Source organism: Mustela lutreola, chromosome 8, assembly GCF_030435805.1.
Source record: "Mustela lutreola isolate mMusLut2 chromosome 8, mMusLut2.pri, whole genome shotgun sequence".
Lineage (NCBI taxonomy): Eukaryota > Metazoa > Chordata > Mammalia > Carnivora > Mustelidae > Mustela > Mustela lutreola.
The window spans coordinates 140235989-140255971 of NC_081297.1; the positions used below are offsets into that span (position 1 = coordinate 140235989).

The following is a 19983-nucleotide window of genomic DNA, read 5'->3' on the forward strand; positions in this document are numbered from 1 at the left end:
TCTACACCCAGCACAGAGCCGGACAGGGGCTTCAATCTCACAGTCCTGAGATCTTGACCAGAGCCGACATCAAGAGTCAGATGTTTCACCAGCTGAACCACCCAGGTGCCCCACTAGCAAGTTTTTCTTTAAATGTCCCTGGATTCTATTTCCAGAACTGAGGTACTGGGAGATAAGGGTGAGTGACAAGACTGGCTTTTCCCTGTACATCTTCCTAGGCTTCTTCCTGTATATCGTTTGACTTGTATTATGGGAATGTATTAACATTTTTATTTTATTTTATTTTTTTCATCTTTTTTTTTTTTTTCAGGGGAAAGCGCGAACGCAGTCCCCCACTACCACAAATTATGCAGTCGAGTTTCCCACATTTGGGGAAATCGCAGGGGTCAGCACATCCGGAGTGCAATGGATAAGCCTCGCCCTGGGAAAACCACCTTCGTGATCATGGTATCTCCCCTGCCAGGTAAGTATTGTATTAACATTTTTAATGATTTTGTCGGTTTATTTTTGCAAGGTGGGGAGGGGCAGAGGAGAAGCTGAGCAGGGACCTCCGCCCAAAGCAGAACTGGATCCCAGGACTCTGGGATGATGACTTGAGATGAAGGCAGACACCTAACCAACTGAGCCACTCAGATATCTGGCATGTATTATTTTAAAAAAATAAAATAAAATAAAATTTGGGGCACCTGTTAAGCGTCTGCCTTTGGCTCAGGTCATGATCCCAGGGTCCTGGGATGGAGTCCCACATGGGGCTCCTTGCTCAGCAGGAAGCCTGCTTCTCCCTCTCCCACTTTTCCCTGCTTGTGTTCCCTCTCTCACTGTGTCTCTCTGTCAAATAAACAAAATATTTTTTAAAAATACATAAATTTTAAGGGACTCCTGGGTGGCTCAGTGGGTTAAAGCCTCTGCCTTCGGCTCAGGTCATGATCCCAGGGTCCCCACATCAGGCTCTCTGCTCAGCAGGGAGCCTGCTTCCCCCCACCCCCCACCTGCCTCTCTGCCTACTTGTGATTCTGTCAAATAAATCAATAAAATATTTTTTAAAAATACATAAATTTTAAATAAAAAATGGAAATACAATTAATTATGTAAATATGATAAATGATAAAAATCAAGACATAATGAATTAAAATTTAAAACTGATTTTTAATCTCATGGGTAGAGGTCTTGTCTGGGGTAAGGGAAGCCCAAAGGCAAAGAGTGAGCTTGTGTCCACAAATGCTAGAGTTTACCATGCAAAGGCAGAATCCTGATTTGTTTTCCATGACCCATGGGAAAATGTCCAAACCCTAACAAGGGGTCACCTCTGAAAGCAGTGACCATCCATTGGTGTCAACATTCTCAAAGCCACTCTGAAGTCATGTTCTATGGAAGGAAATGATCTGGACAGGGCAGCCTTTGGACTGGATTTCCCTGAGCATCAGAGGTATTCAGGACTCAGGGTGAGTCACTCCTCCCCGCTGGGTTTGCCCTCCATCCCCGATAAGGATAAATACCTCATTATGGAGTATTAGCGTTCCCCCAACCCTAGTGCCTTACATGGGTATTGACAAGCCATGGGGTGTCCAGCCAATCCACGCCCACACTTCTCCAGCTGTCCTGGGATGCCTCTGGCCTTTGGACGGCCTCCCTGTTCCTCGTTCTCTGGAGGCCACGGTGTGAACTGACCACCACCGCTGGGCCCTGGAGGTTCCCATTCAGCCGGAAAAAGGCAGGAAGGAAGAATATCAAGGCCCCAGCCCACTTTCCCTCCTGTGCCCACTGTCACCTCTTTACTATATGTGGCAGTGACCCCGAAGTTCAGGTTCTGTTCACGAATTATTCATCAAGGTGACAGAGAGGACATGAACTTTCAACCACCTCCTCCTGGACGGAACATGTGTCCTTTTCACTCACATCTCATTGGCCAGAGCCATATGGGGCCCCGCCCATGTGGAAAGGTGCGGGCCAGGGCTGGGGAGGGATAGGAGTATTTGGTGAGCACTGCTAGGTCTGCAACCATCTTTCTGCTCAGCCTTTGACCCATATTGATTCACTTTAGAACCAGAGGACATTAGAGTGGGAGGGACCTTGGGCGTCATCTCATCCCGTGACTTCTGAAAGTCAAAACACATCAGAATCTTTGGGTCGTTGTCAAAAATGCAGAGTCCTTGGTCCTTCCCCAGAACTCCTGAGTCAGAACAGTCTAAAATGGTCCCAGGGAGGGCGCCTGGGTGGCTCAGTGGGTTAAGCCTCTGCCTTCCGCTCAGGTCATGATCTCAGGGTCCTGGGATTGAGTCCCTCATCAGTCTCTCTGCTCAGCAGGGCACTGGCTTCCCTCTCTCTGTCTCTGCCTATTTGTGATCTCTCTCTGTCAAACAAATAAAATCTTTAAAATAAAAAATAAATAAAATGGTCCCAGGGAATCTACATTTTTTTTTTTAAGATTTTATTTATTTATTTGACAGAGAGAAATCACAAGTAGATGGAGAGGCAGGCAGAGAGAGAGAGAGGGAAGCAGGCCCCTGCTGAGCAGAGAGCCCGATGTGGGACTCAATCCCAGGACCCTGAGATCATGACCTGAGCCGAAGGCAGCAGCTTAACCCACTGAGCCACCCAGGTGCCTGGGAATCTACATTTTTAAAAGCTTACCAGTTAGTTCTAGCAGCAGCCCAGTTTGTGACCCACTGATGGAATCTGACCCTCTTTTACAGATGAGGGAACAAGCTCAGAAAGGGACAGTGACTTTTAGGGCCACTCAGGGAGTGAGTGATAGAGCTTGGACCAGAGTCTGGGCCTCTTCATACCTGTCTCTTTGTGCCCCGGCTTCTGATAACAGCACCTCAGTTCTTTGGGGAGCCACCGATCACCCTCTCTCAGTCCCCATGGCAGAAACGGGGCTGACCCACTTCCCAGACTGGAATGGACCCGTGACTCAGACCTGACCTGTCAGAAGCCCAGGATATGTTGTGAGGCGGTTTTGAGATCAAGTCTGGGAGGAAGGAGGCAGCCCCAGGATGTTTGCTGTGACTGCTTAGAGAAAGCGGCTCTCTTTCCACGGAGGTTGCTAACTGGTTTGATCTGAGACTGGAGAGCTGCGGGCTATCTGCTGTCATGTAGGGAGAGCCCACCAGAAAATAAGCCCTAAATGCAGGGAAGCAGGGTTAAGCGATGGAGGGAGGGATCCAACCACAGCATCCCAGACCTGTGTGCAGCTCTACCCAGGCTTTTCCCTGGTGTGAGCAATTTCCTCTGGGTTTCCTGAGGTTGGCAGCTTCCCTGCAAACTGGGAGACTGAGCCCTGGGGTCCAGTAGCACCACTGGTCAGATGATGCGTGTCTACTGAGGGGCATCTATTGAGGGTCAAGTGTGAGATGCTGATCCTGCCCAGGGACACAGGACCCACACAGAAGCAGAGCAAGTGAGGCCCAAGACAGGTTCTAGATGGGCTTCGCAGACATTCGGGTCTCACCTGATCTCCTCCCTGGGAATTAAGCAGGGGAGGCCTGACTATCTCTGAATGATGAAAAAAGCTAAACTCGGAGAGAGACGATCACTTGCCCAAGGTCACACTCAAAGTGTGGGTTCTGCCCTGCCTAGGTGTAAGGCGGATGTGCGCTGAGTGCCTATCCCCAGCCTGGCACCGTTCTGGGCCCTTCTGTGGTTTGCTCCCACGTTCCATACACAAGGTCCTGAGAGGGGATGGTGGGGATGACCAACCCATGTTACAGTTCAACAAATAAGGCCCAGGGTGGCTCAGGAGCTTCACCGAGGCCATAAGGCCAGACAACGTCAAGGTCAGAGTGGGCCCCGGAGAGCCTGGGTCTTGGCAGGTTGTGGCTGGAAGGTCCCTTTGGGGCATGTTACCTTATCAGAGCAGACAGGAGCATCTCAGGCTGAGGAGAGTGGCTCAAAAGAAGCCAGTGTCCATGGGAGGCAGGCAGGAAGGACCGGAGCCCCTTCTTGGATCGCACAGACTTCCCCCGGAACGGCTCTGGGCCGAGTACCCCTGTGAGGAGGCCTCGCAGAACAGCCTGAGAAGCCGGGGGGTGGGGGTGGGGGGTTCTGCTAAGAGGCAGGTCATGGGGTGAAGCACGGTGCGCCCCTCGGAACTGAAAGCAGGGTCTGCAAGGGATAGGTGCCCATCCCTGTTTATAGCGGCCTTGTTCCCATATGCCAAAAGGCGGAAGGACCCTGGTGCTGGTCAGCAGCGAGCGGATAACCAAAGGTGTGGTCCACACACACAGTGGACTCTCACTCAGCCTTAGAGACGAGGACACTTCGGACCCAGGCTGCGGCGTGGATGAACCCGGAAGACATTCCTCTTCATGAAATAAGCCAGTCACCGAAGGACAAATATCTTATGATTCCAGTGGGGTACCTAGAGGAGTCAGCTTCGCAGAGACAGGGAATAAAAAGCCGCACGGGGTGCCTGGGTGGCTCCGTCGGGGAGGCATGATCTCAGCTCAGGTCTGGATCTCAGGGTCCTGGGTTCAAGCTCCGCACTGGGCTCCATGCAGGGGGTGGCGCCTGCTTGAAATGCCCCTTGCAAGGGGCTGCAGGGAAGAGCAGATGGCAGCGGTGGCGGGGGTGGGGGTGGTCTCTGTTCAATGCGGAGAGAGCTTGTTTGGCAAGTGGAAAAAAGTTCTGGCGGTGGAAGGCGGGGACAGTTGCAAACAGTGTGAATGTGCTTAGTGCCACCAGAATATTCGCTGGCAGACGCTTAAGATGGGAAAGTTTATGGGATGTGTGTTTCACCACAATTAAAAATTAATTAATAAATTAAAAAGCACTTTAGGGGTCCCTGGGTGACTCAGTAGTCGGTTGAGCGTCTGACTCCTGGTTTCGGCTCAGGTCATGATCTCAGGATGGAGCCCTGACGCCAGCTTCCGTGCTCAGCCTCGAGTCCTCTTCTCTCCTCCTCCCTCTCCCTCTGTCCCTCCCCCAGTTCGCTAGCTCTTGCTCTCTTTCTCTCAATCGCAAATAAATAAATGAAATCTTAAAAAAAAAAAAAAAAAAAGCGCGATCTTTTTTTAAGGGACAGCTTCATTTCCAATCCTAGCTCTGCCACTCATGCGCTGTGTGACCATGGGCAGGTTTCTTTCCCTTTCTGTTCCTCAGTTTCCTTACTTGTGAAAGGAGACTAGTGCGAGCACCGAGGTTGGAAGGAAGAAGTGTGGTGAGGTTTCGATGTCTCCATACCAGCAAAATGCTCCAAAGCCCTCCTCAGGGGTGTTGGCTGGAATTATTTTCATGCCAGTCCCTGGAGCCCGAAAAGGAGAATACTGAGTCTGTCTTCTCTAGGCTCTTAGTTACTTCCCCTAAGTTCCAGCAACCTAAAGACACCAAACTGTCCACGCTTCAGGCCACAGGGTGGGCTTGTGGGAAAGGTGGTTGTCACAGCCCCCCAGTGCGAGGCTTCCACTCCACCCCTCCTCGTGCTGCTGTGCAACTTTTTACCTCTCTGTGCCAGATTTTCCTCACCCGAGAAACAGGTGATCTACTTCCTATCTCACTGGTGGAAGTGACGAGTATGAGAAGGAAAAGGAGTACACGGGGCTGGCCCCCAGGAGGCACCCCACACATCTCCCTCCTTTCTCCCCCTAAACCACTGCCAAGGCCTGGGGCAATGCGTTCCTTCTCTTCCCAGGCCGTTGGACTTCAGTCCAGGTGACCAGGATGAGAGTCTTTCACACAGGGCCACTAGCCCTCCAAGGCTTTCCAAAGAGCTTTTGTCTTCCTTTTAGGGCCTAGGTGGGGATCTAGAAGCTGCCCAGGGCGATAAATAAAGAGGAAGAAAAAAACAAAAGGAAAGAAGTGTTTACTCTGAGATGAAAGTACATTGCTAAACACTAACCACAAGGACTTCTGTACGGAAACCACACGTTGGGGGATGCCCCGGAATGTCACAAGCTAGGGTGGTCAGGAAGGCAGGCTGGGCGGGGCCCCAAGAGGCAGGCACAGGACCCCACCCACAGTAGCCCTCTTGGGGACCCTGGCACCCTCCCGTTTCCAGGTACCATAGCTCTCACCCCCGAGCTCCCACAACCTGAGCCATCCCCACCACCTCCCTGAAGGACAGCCCCTCCTCTGTAGGGCCCCTCTGCCCATCTAGGGCGCTTTTGCCCCCCCCCAACTCATCCTTCAAAACTGTGTTTAGACACTACCGCTGCTGGGAGCCCTTGGCTGACCCCCACTGCACCCCCAGATCCTCATAACTTCTATGCTCATCTCTGCGGCTACAATTCTCCAAGGCACCTCGGTCATCCGTGCACTTGCGTCTCTTTCCCACAAAGCTGCAAGCACTTGAGGACATGGATTTGGAGCCAGACTGCCACGGTTGGAGTCCCAGTCTCCAGCTGTGTGCCCATGGGTGAAGGACAGAATATCCTATGCTTCCGCATTCCCCTCTGTAAGATGGGGACGGTAGCGGCGCCTGCATTACGGGGACTCTGCCAGTTGCCGAGGATGTCTATTCCAATTGGACGTTCTAGAACTGGGGAAATACCACGGTGTGGGTTTGGGGACCCATCTGGCCAAGTATGAGACAGACCTAAGCCGACACCCCATGGATCTCCTGATCTCTCCCAAAGTCCTGGCTCTGACGGGTGGACCATAGTGATGTTCTGGGTCTCCTGGAGTTCATGTCAGGTTAGAGCCAGGAAAGTCTGATTATCTCCTTTCCTGAATGCGCAGTCACCCTGGTAAAGGGCTGGAAGTGCCCTTGGGGGAGGCTGGGAGAAAGCTGTAGAGTGTAACTTCTCCCTCTTCCTTTTTTTTTAATATGTCGCTCTTTTCTCACTGAGCTCCATTCGAAATTCTCAGTTACTTTATTTCTTTTTTACTTTCCATTTGATATATGTGTGCAGCGCCCATTTTTCTTTTCAGTCCTAAGTTGGCTAAATTTCTTTTCCTGCCAGAGAACTGGCAAGTTGTTTTAAATGGCTCACACTGCTTTTATTTTTTTTAATATTATTCCTTTCTGTTAGTTTTATTATTATTATTTTAATTCCAGTAGAGTGAACATACAGTGTTATATTAGTTTCAGTGATTCAGTACCTCCATACATCACCCCGTGCTCATCGAGATGAGTGTGCTCTTAACCCCTTCACCTAGTTCCCCCACCCCCCACCCATCTTCCTTCTGGTGACCCACAGTTTGTTGTTTTTTGTTTTGTTTTGTTTTGTTTTTAAAATATTTTATTTATTTATTTGACAGAGAGAAATCACAAGTAGATGGAGAGGCAGGCAGAGAGAGAGAGGGAAGCAGGCTCCCTGACGAGCAGAGAGCCTGATGCGGGACTCGATCCCAGGACCCTGAGATCATGACCTGAGCCGAAGGCAGCGGCCCAACCCACTGAGCCACCCAGGCGCCCCCCACAGTTTGTTCTTTATAGTTAAGAGTCTGTTTTCTAGTTTGTCTCTTTTTTTCTTTCTTCGTCCGCTCTGTTTCTTAAATTCTACATACAAGTGAAATCATATGCTATCTTTCTCTGACCGTTTCACTAGCATGATACCCTCTAGCTCTGTCCACATCATTGCAAATGGCAAGATTTCATTCTTTTGATGGCTCAGTAATATTCCACTGTATTCATATACCACATCTTCTTTATCCATTCATCAGTTGGTGGCTTCTGTGTTTGGCTATTGTAGATAATGCTGCTATAAACACAGGGGTGAAGAGGGTAACTGTGGGGTCCCTCCTCAAGAGGAACCAGCTCCCCTTTACTCAAGGTGTCTGGGTGCATAAATTTGTTCAAGTCCAAGAACTGGTTGCGGGCATTGACTTTGTTTTGGTTACTCAAGTTAGTCCCTGTTCACTTGATGGAGATTTCTACTTCCATAGACTAGGTCACAATTCAGTAGACCCTCCATCCATTTTTTACCTAGGATCCACTAGATAATGTCATCAATTTCTGTGTGTTTAGATGGATTTTAGTGGGTTGATGTATGCAAAGTGCTAGAGCAAAGAACAAAGGGGCTTTTTTAAAAGACTGATTTATTTATTTCAGAGACAGACAGACAGACAGACAGAGATCAGGGGGAAGGGCAGAAGGAGAGGAAGCGAGAATTCACGCAGACCACGCTGAGCCCAGAGTCTGATGTGGGGCTCGATCCCACAACCCCAAGATCACGACCCGAGCCAAAACCAAGAGTCAGACGCTTGACCCACTGCGCCACCCAGGTGCCCCAAAAGAGGGACTTTCATCACTGTCCTTCCTCTTTGTGCTCCTGTGCCCTACAGCAAGCAGGCACTTGATAAATGATTATAAAATGGGCTCCATGATCTTGGTCTCCTCTTGAGACATAAGCAGTGTTGACCTGTGATTCGAGTAACACTGGAAGTCCCGAGGCATCCAACACAGGCCTCTGCATGGGGCCGAGGAGACTTCTGGGAAAGAACTCCCTGGAAGGTAAAGATTGTCCAGCATGGAGAGTTGCTCTGAGGGTTGGCCAACACCAGAGGGGAGTGTTTTGAACACAGAGCAGAGCAGCCTGAGATGTGACCCTCAGATTATCTCCCCGAGACTTGGTTGTTTACGAGTGTAGTTATCTGTTTTTATTCTGCCTCTAAGAAACTCTCGCTCCACAGAGTTGAGTAGACATACTTTCGGAGGATAGCAACGATCTTGGGTAGTTTATGCAAGATCCTTTTCCTATATATGTTATGCCTTCCTTCTTCCTCGGTTCCCACTCATCTTCCCTACACATGCCTGAGTCTTGTGAATTTTCATTTAAGGATTTCTTGCATGTGTGTGGTTCTTTTTTTTTCTTTGCATATGTTTTCATTTTCAAAAATTACATCTCACTCTGGGGAACCCAAACGGTGCAGTCAGCTAAGCATCCAACCCTTGGTTTCGGCTCAGGCCCTGATCTCAGGGTCCTGGGATTGAGCCTGGCATCAGTTTCTGCTCTGAGTGCTGTCTGCTTTTTCCGCCTCTCTCTGCTGCTTGTACGTACTCTCTCTCTCTCTCAAACAATTAAATAAATCTTTTTTAAAAAGTTGAATCTTGGGGTGGCGCCTGGGTGGCTCAGTGGGTTAAAGCCTATGCCTTTGGCTCAGGTCATGATCTCAGAGTCCTGGGATCAAGCCCCACATTGGGCTCTCTGCTCAGCAGGGAGCCTGCTTCCTCCTCTCTCTCTGCCTGCCTCTCTGCCTACTTGTAATCTCTGTCTGTCGGGTAAATACATAAAATCTTAAAAAAAAAATAAAAAAAAAAAAAGTTGAATCTTGGGACCCCTGGGTGGCTCAGTTGGTTAAGCGTCTGCATTCGGCTGAGATAATGATCCCAGGGTCCTGGGATCGAGTCCCACGTCAGGCTCTTTGCTCAATGGGGAGCCTGCTTCTCCTTCTGCCCACTGTTCTCTCTGCTTACTGCTCCCCCTGCTTGTGCTCTCTCCTCTCTGACAAGTAAATAAATAAAATAATTTTAAAAATTTTTTAAAAAGTTAAATTTTGCTCCATTTACTGCTTTGAGATTCTTCTCTGTGTTGCTGTATGTGCACCTGCTCTAACTTCCCTAGCAGAGATCTGCTCCATTCGGCCACTAGCCGTGCAACGATGAGTATCTCTGCCCAGATTTGGATGAGAGTTTCTCCAGGATGCTTAGCCAGGAGTGGGATTTCTGGGTTAACGGGCATGCCCAGATCTGATCTTGCCAGATACTGCCTAGTTGCTTTCCAGAATGGCGGTGCCAGTTCACCTGTCTGCAGCCGTCCTGAGACTGCCCATCTCGCCACGTCGTCACCAACCCTTGAGAGTACTGAGCTTTCTATGTTGTGATGGGCAAGAAGTGGCATCTCACTGTTTCCATCCTGGCTAACAGCTGTCTCCCCTGCTAGATTGTGAGTCTGGGAGCATGGCAGGTCTGTACAGAAGGTATGTCTGTGTCCCTAACATTCTGCTCGGCACCTGCCCCACCAGGTGCTTCCATTCTGTACGGCTGAAGGGATGAACACTTACTCTCATAAGCCCCCCTCCTGAGCACAAGCTTGACTCCTGGGAAGGAGAGTCAGGGCTGTGAGTGAGCAAAAAGGAAGAGCTGATCTGCAAAAGCCTCAGAAAGCCGCCAGCCAAGGGGAGTTCCCTAGGGGCTCCCAGACACAGCTGGAGGGGATGTAAAGGAGCCGTTCCCACAGAGCCAGTGAGAGCCACGGGTTGCAGACTGGTCTCTGCTAGAGGCACCAGGCAGAATCCTCACAGGCAGACTTGAATATCAAAGGAAAACTGAGCATCTCCTGCCAGGTTGTTGGACCAAATGGCCCTTGCTCACACGCTATTAGAATGATGGTAATTAAAATCTGGCATAAGGGGCGCCCGGGTGGCTCAGTCCATTGAGCATCTGACTCTTGATTTTGGCTCAGGTCATGATCTTAGGGTTGTGGGATGGAGCCTGAGGTGGGGCTCACGTTCAGTGTGGAGTCTGCCTGAGATTTCTCCCTCTCCCTCTGGCCCTTCCCGCTCACACACTCTCCTCCTCTCTCTTTAAAATTAATAACTAGGGGTGCCTGGGTGGCTCAGTGAGTTAAAGCCTCTGCCTTTGGGTCGGGTCGTGATCCCAGGGTCCTAGGATCAAGCCCCGCATCTGGCTCTCTGCTCTGCAGGGATCCTGCTTCCCTTCCTCTCTCTCTGCCTGCCTACGATCTCTGTCAAATAAATAAATAAAATCTTTAAAAAAAGAAATAAAATAAAATTAATAAATAAAATCTTTAAAAAATTGGGGGGATAAAATGAAAGTCACGTGCCTCTGAACTATCCCAACCGGAAGTCTCCTTGCGGACTTGCGCCACAGCACTGGCCATCGGGGGTGTGAGACTGGCTTTTCTGTTGGCGATTTCAGTTTCTCATTCATACAGTGGGGACAATAATGGTGCCCACCTCCCTGCTCGGCATGCAGGAAGCACTCAGCAAACACTGGCTTTGACAGATTTTCTCATAGGCTTGGCACTAATGAGGGCCAGTGTCTGGTCAGGGAGAGGCAGCTGGGCCTTCCTCTGACTTCCCTTTTCTGGCCCCCATAGGACCCTCTTGTGACCTGAGTACCTGCACACCCTCATTCCAGCAGTAAACTCCTAAAGGAGCATGGAGGATAGAGCCCCGACCCTCAAGGGGGCTGCAGACACTGCGCAGAGCCATGAAGCTGTGAGAAGGGAAAAAACACACCTTCCCCGGTGCAGAGCAGACCCCCCCCCCCCCCCACACACACACATCCTCTCCTACTGTCCTTCCAGCTCTGTTTGAGCCTTGCTTTTCTCCCCTGCAAAATGAGACTCACAGGGTTATTTTCATGTTCAAATGAGAAAAGGGATGGATGGGAAAGAAATTTCTAGACTGTCAAGTGCATCTAAACAGATGGCCAGGACTATATAAGGAAAGCAGAGACCTTCTTACAGAATGATGCTGATGGCCAGTGGGCTCTTTCTTCAGGGCAGCTTAAAAACCTATGGTTTAGGGGCACCAGGGTGGCTCAGTTGTTAAGCGTCTGCCTTCAGCTCAGGTCATGATCCCAGGGTCCTGGGATCAAGCCCCGTATCGGGCTCCCTGCTTGGTGGGAAGCCTGCTTCTCCCTCTCCCATTCCCCCTGCTTGTGCTCCCTTTCTCGCTGTGTCTCTCTCTGTCAAATAAATAAATAAAATCTTAAAAATAAATAAAAAATAAAAACATATGTTTTTTTTTTTTAAAGATTTTATTTATTTATTTGACAGAGAGAGATCACAAGCAGGCAGAGAGGCAGGCAGAGAGAGAGGAGGAAGCAGGCTCCCTGCTGAGCAGAGAGCCCAATTCCGGGCTCGATCCCAGGACTCTGAGGATCATGACCTGAGCCGAAGGCAGAGGCTTAACCCACTGAGCCACCCAGGTGCCCCAACCTATGTTTTAAGAAGGTTTCAAATAACGGAATGATGCTCAGGCCATCTTTTGAGGAGGGAAAGGAATGGGGGCAGTTGGTAGGGGAGGTATGGGGCTGCACTTCGGTTGCTCATCCTGCTTTCTAAACTGCCAGGACCTGAGTGACGGGAGGGTCAGGAGCAGAAGCAGATGGATCCAACCACTGTCTTCCCCTGGCCTGGCCTCCTAGAGGTCAAGGAACTGAGGGGGTGGGGACACAGAACTCAGGGCTTCAGCAAAGGGACAGTACTGATCAGAGGACAGGCCACGCTGCTGTCACATTGCTGCTACCATAAGACAGAAATGTATTTCTCTCTCACAGAACAGTCTGGGGAGGTGGTCCAGTCTTCGTGCCCAGGATCTTTCTATTTTGTAGCTTAGACATCCCTTGGAGGGTCGCCCTTAATCACATGCCTTCAGCCACAAAACTGCATTCGTCTGTCATTTCAGGCAGAGGGAGAAGAGATAGAGAGAAGGGGCTGACACATTCCTTTCCTATTAAGGACACATGGTAGCCAGCCTTCAAGACTGTCCCCAGTGATCCCTGTCCCCGCTGTGTGATCCTTTCCTACACTGAATAGGGGTGGTTGTGCAACCAATAGAATATTCTGGAAAAGATGGAGTGCACCTTCTGAGGCTAGGTCATAAAAGACGTGGCAGTCTCTCCCTTGCTCTCTCTTGGGTCGCTTGTGCTGGGGGAAGCCAGCTGCTGTGTCCTGAGAATACTCGTGTGCTGCGGAGAGGTCCACACTGTGAGGGGCTGAGGCCTCCCACCAACAGCCAGTGGGAACCTGCCTGGCCGTGGGAAGGAGCCTGGAGGTGACCGCAGACCCAGTGGACATCTTGACAGCAGCTTCCTGAGTGGCTGAGTCACTAAGCTAAGCCATTCCTCAATTCCTGCCTCCCACCGGACTGTGTGCGACACTAAATGTCTATTGTTGTTTTAAGTTGCTCAGTTGTGGGAAAGCGTGTTACTAGATACTGGCTAACTCCTACAGGTCGCGACTCAGAAGGCACGGTATCCAGTTCATTCACAGCTATTGGCCTCAACTCAGCCACGTGGCCGCATGTAGCTGCAAGGGAGTCTGGGAAATGTAGTCTTCAGTTGGGCTGCTATGTGCCAGGCTAAAACTTCAATGACCCTGGTCCTTAACTTCATCACATCTGCAAAGTCTCTTTTGGGTGTAGTTTCGCCCTGCGTGTAGAGCTTACGTTAAATTTAAAAAAAAAAAAAAAAAAAAGTAAAACAAAATTGTGCTGGTCTCTCAGACTGAAGACCTGGCTTCTGGGTTCTAGTTCTGGTTCTTTCTTTAATTCACCTGCAGCGCATCGCTGGCCGTCTCTAGGACTCTATCAGCCCACCTGTAAGATAGGGGTTGGGGCTTATGTCACAGGTTTTCAAAGTTCTATGCCTAACAGTGAAACCTTTTGTTCAGATGCAGACGCTATTAATACCCAGTACCGTGATCTCCCATGGGACTTCTGCCAGCACCGGTACTACCTCCCTGGAGGGCTCTAGCTGAGCTCAGGAGAGGTGGGAAGCGCTGAGAGGGGGTTGCCCTCTGACAGGAACTGCTACAAAGTAACCCTTCAGGCCAGATGACTGGGTGGTGTGGGTTGTGCACTGGCTCTCAGAGGGGCCCTGGCCTGCTGGGGAAACTGGCTTGATGGCACCTGCTTTGCTGCTTGTCTTGTTGTCCTTGTCTCACTGTCCCCTCTCCCTTACCTAAGGTGCCTGGGAGCATGATCCAAACAAATGACGTGTATTCAAATCCTTGTCTCAGGCTCTGCTCTGCTTCTAACCAAGTTAGAATCCCAAAATGCAAACAGATCACAGCTGTGGTCTGGTTTGGGAGGCAGGAGGGCTGGTGAGGGCTGTGCCACTGGGGGCGGGGGAGGTGCATCCTGAAGCCCTAGTATATTTTGATAAGGAAGGGAGTAAATAGGGAAGCACAGCTGGAGAGGAAACCTCATCAACCAAGACACCATGAGGGACCTTGAGACGATAATTTGCTGTCCCCATCCTCCAGGCTGACCAAGTCACCCGCTGGTAGTTCTTTCCATATCTTTCCTTTTCACTCCAGATCATGTTCCTCTTTTGACCAAGAGAGTGACCCAAAAAGGATTGTGGTCACTTTCTTATCGGACCTGTGGTGGGGGCAGGGCACACACATCAGGCCCTTCCCCAGCTCCTATGGCCCTAAGCAACTTCTCCAGGGAGGACACCACAGCCCCACTGGAGGCCACCACTGGGCATCTCCCAAACTCTGAGCCAGATGAAGGAACCCTAGTCAATGTCCTGAGGGTAGGGCCCAGTGGAAGCTAGGTAGCATGGTCCTAGGAGAGAGCACTGTAGAGGGAGTCCTAGAAGAGAGCACTAGAGAGAGAGTCCAGCAGTGCTCTTGTAGAGTGTTTATCCTTCTGAACTTCAGTCTCTTCAACAGCATCCACACACCAGGATCCTGGGTGTGGGTGTGTGAAAAATCCCCATGAACCACGAATCATAACCAATTGTACTGTTCAGCTGGGAGTTATCCTTCCACTGAGGGCAAAGTCCTTGTTTCACATTGTGTCCTGGCATCAGGCACAGGGCCTGACACAGGGCTCAGTAAATGCTTACTGAATTAATGAGTTGGTCAATGAATGAATGAGAGCTTGGATAGGTCATCCAGTCTGACAATTCAATCCAACCGAGTGTCACTAAGTGGGCCTACTATGTGCCAGGAGCCGGACAGGACACTGAGGGAAATCACGAATAACAAAATGGGCTTTCTTCCCCTTTTGAACTGACGGCTTAAGAGGGGAGCAGCCTCTGGTGGAGGCCCATGTGTGTATACCTGAGAATCCTCTGCTGAATTTCTAACTACAGTCTCAACCCAAGGTCACTGCTCAGGCTGTCTGTGCTGGCTGAACTCTAGGCCAGCCCCGGGATCCCTCCTCCTGGTGCTCACATCCTTGTGTAATCCCCTCCCCTGGGGTGCGGATAGGGCTATAGTTTGCTTCTAACCAACCAGCATGATAGGGGGAACATGATTATGTGTGGGTGACTCCATTATGCACGCTCTTCTTATGGGGCGGCTCTGTTCCCCTTGCTGGGTTTGGTGAAGCAGAGAGCCATGGTGGGGAGCCCAGATGGCAGGGCTCTGAGGGAGGCTTCCCACTGACAACCAGGCAGGGAAACGAGGCCCTCCATCTGACAATAGCAAGGAACTGGATTCTGCCAAGGATTGTGGCCACTCGGAAGTAGACTCTTCCCCAGTCAAGCCTCAGATGAGACTGTAGCCCCAGCCAGCACTTTGTCACCTTATGAGTCCTTGAGCTGGTAATTAAGCCATACCCATATTCCTGACCCACAGAAGTTGTAAGGTCATAGATATGTGTTGTCATAAGCCTCTGAGGTTCTGGTTATTTGTTATGCAGCAGTGGATAACTCACACATCCTTCCTTCTCCCTCAAATGCCCTCTTCCCTAGTCACCATGTGCTCTATCTTTTGGGGAGAAGGCACATGTTGTTTTTTGCCTTCCCAGAATCCCATTCTTCCTTCTCTGATAACACAGCCCAGCTTCCATGTGGGGGAACACCTCTGTCCCACTGTTGGGTGGCCCATATGGGTCACATGGGACTGACTCCACCCCCTAGCTCTAGAGTTTGACACATGAATCTGAATCCTCCCAGTCAGAACTCTCCATTTGCATGCCCATAGGCAGTAGGTTCACGGTTGAGCATGTGTTCTAAGCTGGTGCATTCAGAAATAACTGAACTTTTTCTGAGTTTGCTACACTGATTCTTTAGCTTTTTGCACAACTGGTGTCATCTTGCAAAAAGAACCCTTTCAGAATGGAGCCAATAGGAGGAAATGGAGGTAGACATGGATGGAGACAAAAACCTTTATGACATGATTATGAGTACCTAGATCCAGCCATGCCTGAAACTGGGAATCTACTCTTGGACATTCCACTCATGTGAGTCAATAAATTTTAGTATTTTTTTTAACCCAACTGAGTCAGGTTCCTGTCAGTTGGAAGAGAGAAAGTCTTGATTAATACACTCATCTCTACAGGTATAATTCAATAACTTCCCTCCTTAAGAAAGCCTTCCCTACTCATACCAAGTGGTTTCTTTTTTTTTTTTTTTTTTTTTTTTTTTTTTAAAGATTTTATTTATTTATTTGTCAGAGAGAGAGAGGGAGAGAGAGCGAGTACAGGCGGACAGAATGGTAGGCAGAGGGAGAAGCAGGCTCCCTGCTGAGCAAGGAGCCCGATGCGGGACTCGATCCCAGGACGCTGGGATCATGACCTGAGCCGAAGGCAGCTGCTTAACCAACTGAGCCACCCAGGCGTCCCATCATACCAAGTGGTTTCTGCCTGTTACACCATTCTTCCAACTTAACTTTTGGTTTTATCCTCTCCTGTTCCTCTTCTTCTTCTTCTTCTTCTTTTTTTTTTAAAGATTTTATTTATTTATTTGAGACAGAGAGGATGAGAGAGTATGAGCAGGGGGCAGGGGCACTGGGGCAGGGTGCAGAGGGAGAAGCAGACTCCCTGCTGAGCAGGGAGCCTGATGCAGGGCTGGATCCCAGGAGCTGGGATCATGATCTGAGTCAAAAACAGACGCCCAACAGACAGAGCCACCCAGGTGCCCCTCTCCTGTCATTCTTTAGCATTTCGAGTGTAAGTTGTAATACTCCAGTGAGATTCAAAGTTCTTTTTAAAAAACTTTTCTCGGGGCGCCGGGGTGGCTCAGTGGTTAAAGCCTCTGCCTTCGGCTCAGGTCATGATCCCAGGGTCCTGGGATCGAGCCTCGCATCGGGCTCTCTGCTCCGCAGGGAGCCTGCTTCCTCCTCTCTCTCTGCCTGCCTCTCTGCCTACTTGTGGTCTGTCTGTCAAATAAATAAAAATCTTTAAAAAAAATAAAAATAAAAAACTTTTCTCTTGTGCCAAGCGCATAGTAGGTACCCAAACAAAACAAAACCAACCCAAGCCAAAGAATATTTTTTGGATCGGGGCGCCTGGGTGACTCAGTGGGTTAAGCCTCTGCCTTTGGCTCAGGTTATGATCTCAAGGTCCTGGGATTGAGCCCCACATCGGGCTCTCTGCTCGGCGGGGAGCCTGCTTCCCCCACCTTCTCTCTCTTTGTCTGCCTCTCTGCTTCCTTGTGATCTGTCTGTCAAATAAATAAATAAAATCTTAAAAAAAAAAAAAGAATACCTTTTAGATCAAAATGCGATGTTGTAATGAGGTGTCTAAGTGGACTGAGGGTCACCACCCCGTACAGGGCACCCCCAGTGCACCGGGGTGTCCCCAAACCCCCGGGGCTTTCCAGGTGGCAGTACAGTGAAGGGACTCGGGTTGAGCGAACAGCAGAATTCATGCCTTCTCAACACTAGAAAGGGAAAACTGGTTCTCAAACTTGACTGCCCACAAGAATCCCCCTGGGGGGCTCATTAAACACAGATTGCTGGGCCCTCCTCCATAGTCTCTGATCCAGGAGGTTGGAGGCAGGCGAAGAATTGGAATCTCAAACAGATCCCCAGTGCCGCTGACAAGCTTCCAACTGCAGGTCCTGGGACCGCGCTTTAAGAACCACTGGAAAAAATGCTATTAAAATTATAGAGCCAGTGAGGGTAACTGAGTCAGGCCTGGAGGCTACACAGCAAGAAGGGAGCCTGAACCACATGGAGGGACAGTTTCAGGAAAGAAGATCCACGGCTCAGTTGCCCCCAATGACCCCAGGCACTGGCCACCTGTCACTCCGCTACTGCGGCCCCCCACCAAGGCTGCTGCCTCCCCTAGTCCCTCCTCCCACAGCGCCCCTGTGTCTGCAACCCAGGTCTCCTGGGGGTTGCACGCTTAAGTATTGAGCAGCGACAGAGGCCAGGAAACGGAGGTGAGACTCATAATGTGGAAATTCTCCCGAACAAGATTTTCCCAAAATGTCGGGTGGCCACAGAGCACAATCAATGGAGATTTAGGGTGCCTGTTTGATGCTGGACAGGAACAATTGTTCGTGACGATGAAAATTATTATTATTATTATTTTTAAGATTTTAAGGGGTGCCTGGGTGGCTCTGTCGGTTAGGTGTCTGACCCTTGATTTTGGCTCAGGTCATGATCTCGGGGTCCTGGGATCAAGCCCCACCTTGGGCTCCCTGCTCAGTGGGGAGTCTGCTTCTCCCTCTGTCTCTCTCTCTCTTAAATAAATAAATAAATAAATAAGTAAAATCTTTAAAGAGCAAAGATTTTAAGTAATCTCTACACCCAGTGTAGGACTCAAACTGACATCCCGTCTGCAGGCTCCACGGCACAGACCCACAGAAAAGCCAAAGAAAGCCCGCGGGTCCAGGAAGCACAGTGTTCTCTCTGCCCAGTCTGTTTCTCTTTGTCTCCGTGTCTTTCTCGAACTCTCTCACTCACCATTTTGTCTCTGGGCATCTGACTTGCTCTGCCTCTCCTGTTTCCCGGACTCTTTTTTCTTGCTTCTTCGTCTATGCATCTGACCCTCTCTCCTGTTACTTTCTGTCTCCGGCTCTCTCTCCCAGCTCCGTCCGCCTCCCTCCGCTCTGCCCCATCCTTGCCCTCTCCGCGTCTCCCTGCCTCCTTCCTCTCTTCCCTCCACCTTTCCTCACTCTCTGTGTTGTCTCCCCACCCCCAACCCCTGAGCTCAAGCAGAGACCCAGCTGGCCTCTAGGAGACACTGGGCTCTCCAGGGGCCCGGCAGGAAGTGCAGTTTTCCCTCTGACCCCATCAAGCTGGCTATGGGGGATGCAGCTTCCCTCCCACTCTGACCGCTGGGGCAGCCCTGGCAGCCTCCGGTGGCGGGGGCTCGGGATGGAGCCTCTCACTTCGGAGGAGGACAGCCTTTACCAGGAGGGCAGAGGGTAGCGGGGTGGTCTCTGGTCAGGTGAGCAGGGGAGGAGAGCCCCATGTTCACGGAACACCTCCTGGGTGTTGGCGCAGCACGGGTTGTTGGGGGTGGGGAGAGGGGTAGCATCTGAGGCTGCAATTGTGTCCCCTTCCTGGAAGACAGCAGGACACGCAGGACAAGGAGCGGAGGATGAGTGTTGGCAAGAACAGAAGTTTGAGGGATGAGAGGGGTCTCTGCAGAGGCAGGGGCCTCCTGGCCAACCCCAGGACGATAAAAACCATTCCCATGGGGACGCCTGGGTGGCTCAGTCGGTTAAGGTCTGTCTGTCTTCAGCTCAGGTCGTGATCTCAGGGTCCTGGGATCCTGGCCCACCTCAGGGACCCTGCTCAGTGAGGAGTCTGCTTCTCCCTCTCCCTCCCCACTCATGCTTGCTGGCTTGCTCTCTCTTTCTCTCAAATAAATAAAATCTTAAAAAAAAAAAAAAAACTTAAAAAAATAAATACGAATGCACCTTAAAAAAAAAAAAAAAAAAAGAACCACCCTCATGAATTTGCACAGCCATGAAGTTTTTCACATCCCAGGGTGACCCTTTGGAGAGGGAGTGTGCCACGTCAGCATCCAAGGGCTGGAGGCAGAAACCTGGGGTCTGACTGCACTTCCACCTTGCCACGTGTGTGAACTTGGACGTGCCACATAATCTCTCCTGGCCTGTTTCTTCAGGTAGGAAATGGGTGTAAAAAGCCGGTCATGGCAGTGGCGTAGAGTAGATGGGGGACTAAAGACGAGGGAGAGCGGAGAGGAAGGCGCACAGGACCAGGAGCCCAGCTTAGAACCACGCACACGGAGGGTCTCCCGGCTGCAGGGGTCAGAAGTCCAGCACGGGTCTCACTGCACAACATCAAGGGGTTGGCCAGGCTCCGTTCCTTCTGGAGGCTCTGGGGGTCCACGTTCCTTTGTCCTTTCCAGCATCCAAAGGCTGCCCGCATCGCTTGGCTCACAGCCCTCCCCTCCATCCTCTTAGACCTTCCTCCTGGAGCCACAGTTCCCTCTCCCCTATTTAAAGGCCCACCCAGGTAATCTAGGATAATTTCCTTATTTTAAGGTCAACAAATTAGCAACCTTTTTTTTTTTTTAAAGATTTTATTTATTTAAGGGGGAGAGAGAGAGAGAGCACAAGCAGGGGGAGAGGCAGAGGGAAAGGGAGAAGCAGGTTCCCTACTGAACAGAGACCCTGATGCGGCTGGATCCCAGGAT

The 19983-nt window shown here is 50.5% G+C and overlaps 1 non-coding gene across 1 annotated transcript; it reads right to left on the minus strand.

Moving 5' to 3' along the window:
* Positions 1-307: 307 nt before the first annotated feature.
* LOC131840091 (U1 spliceosomal RNA) lies at positions 308-471 on the minus strand. The gene has a single exon (XR_009357201.1). It is a non-coding gene; the product is annotated as a U1 spliceosomal RNA (small nuclear RNA).
* Between the last annotated feature and the right edge of the window lie 19512 nt (positions 472-19983).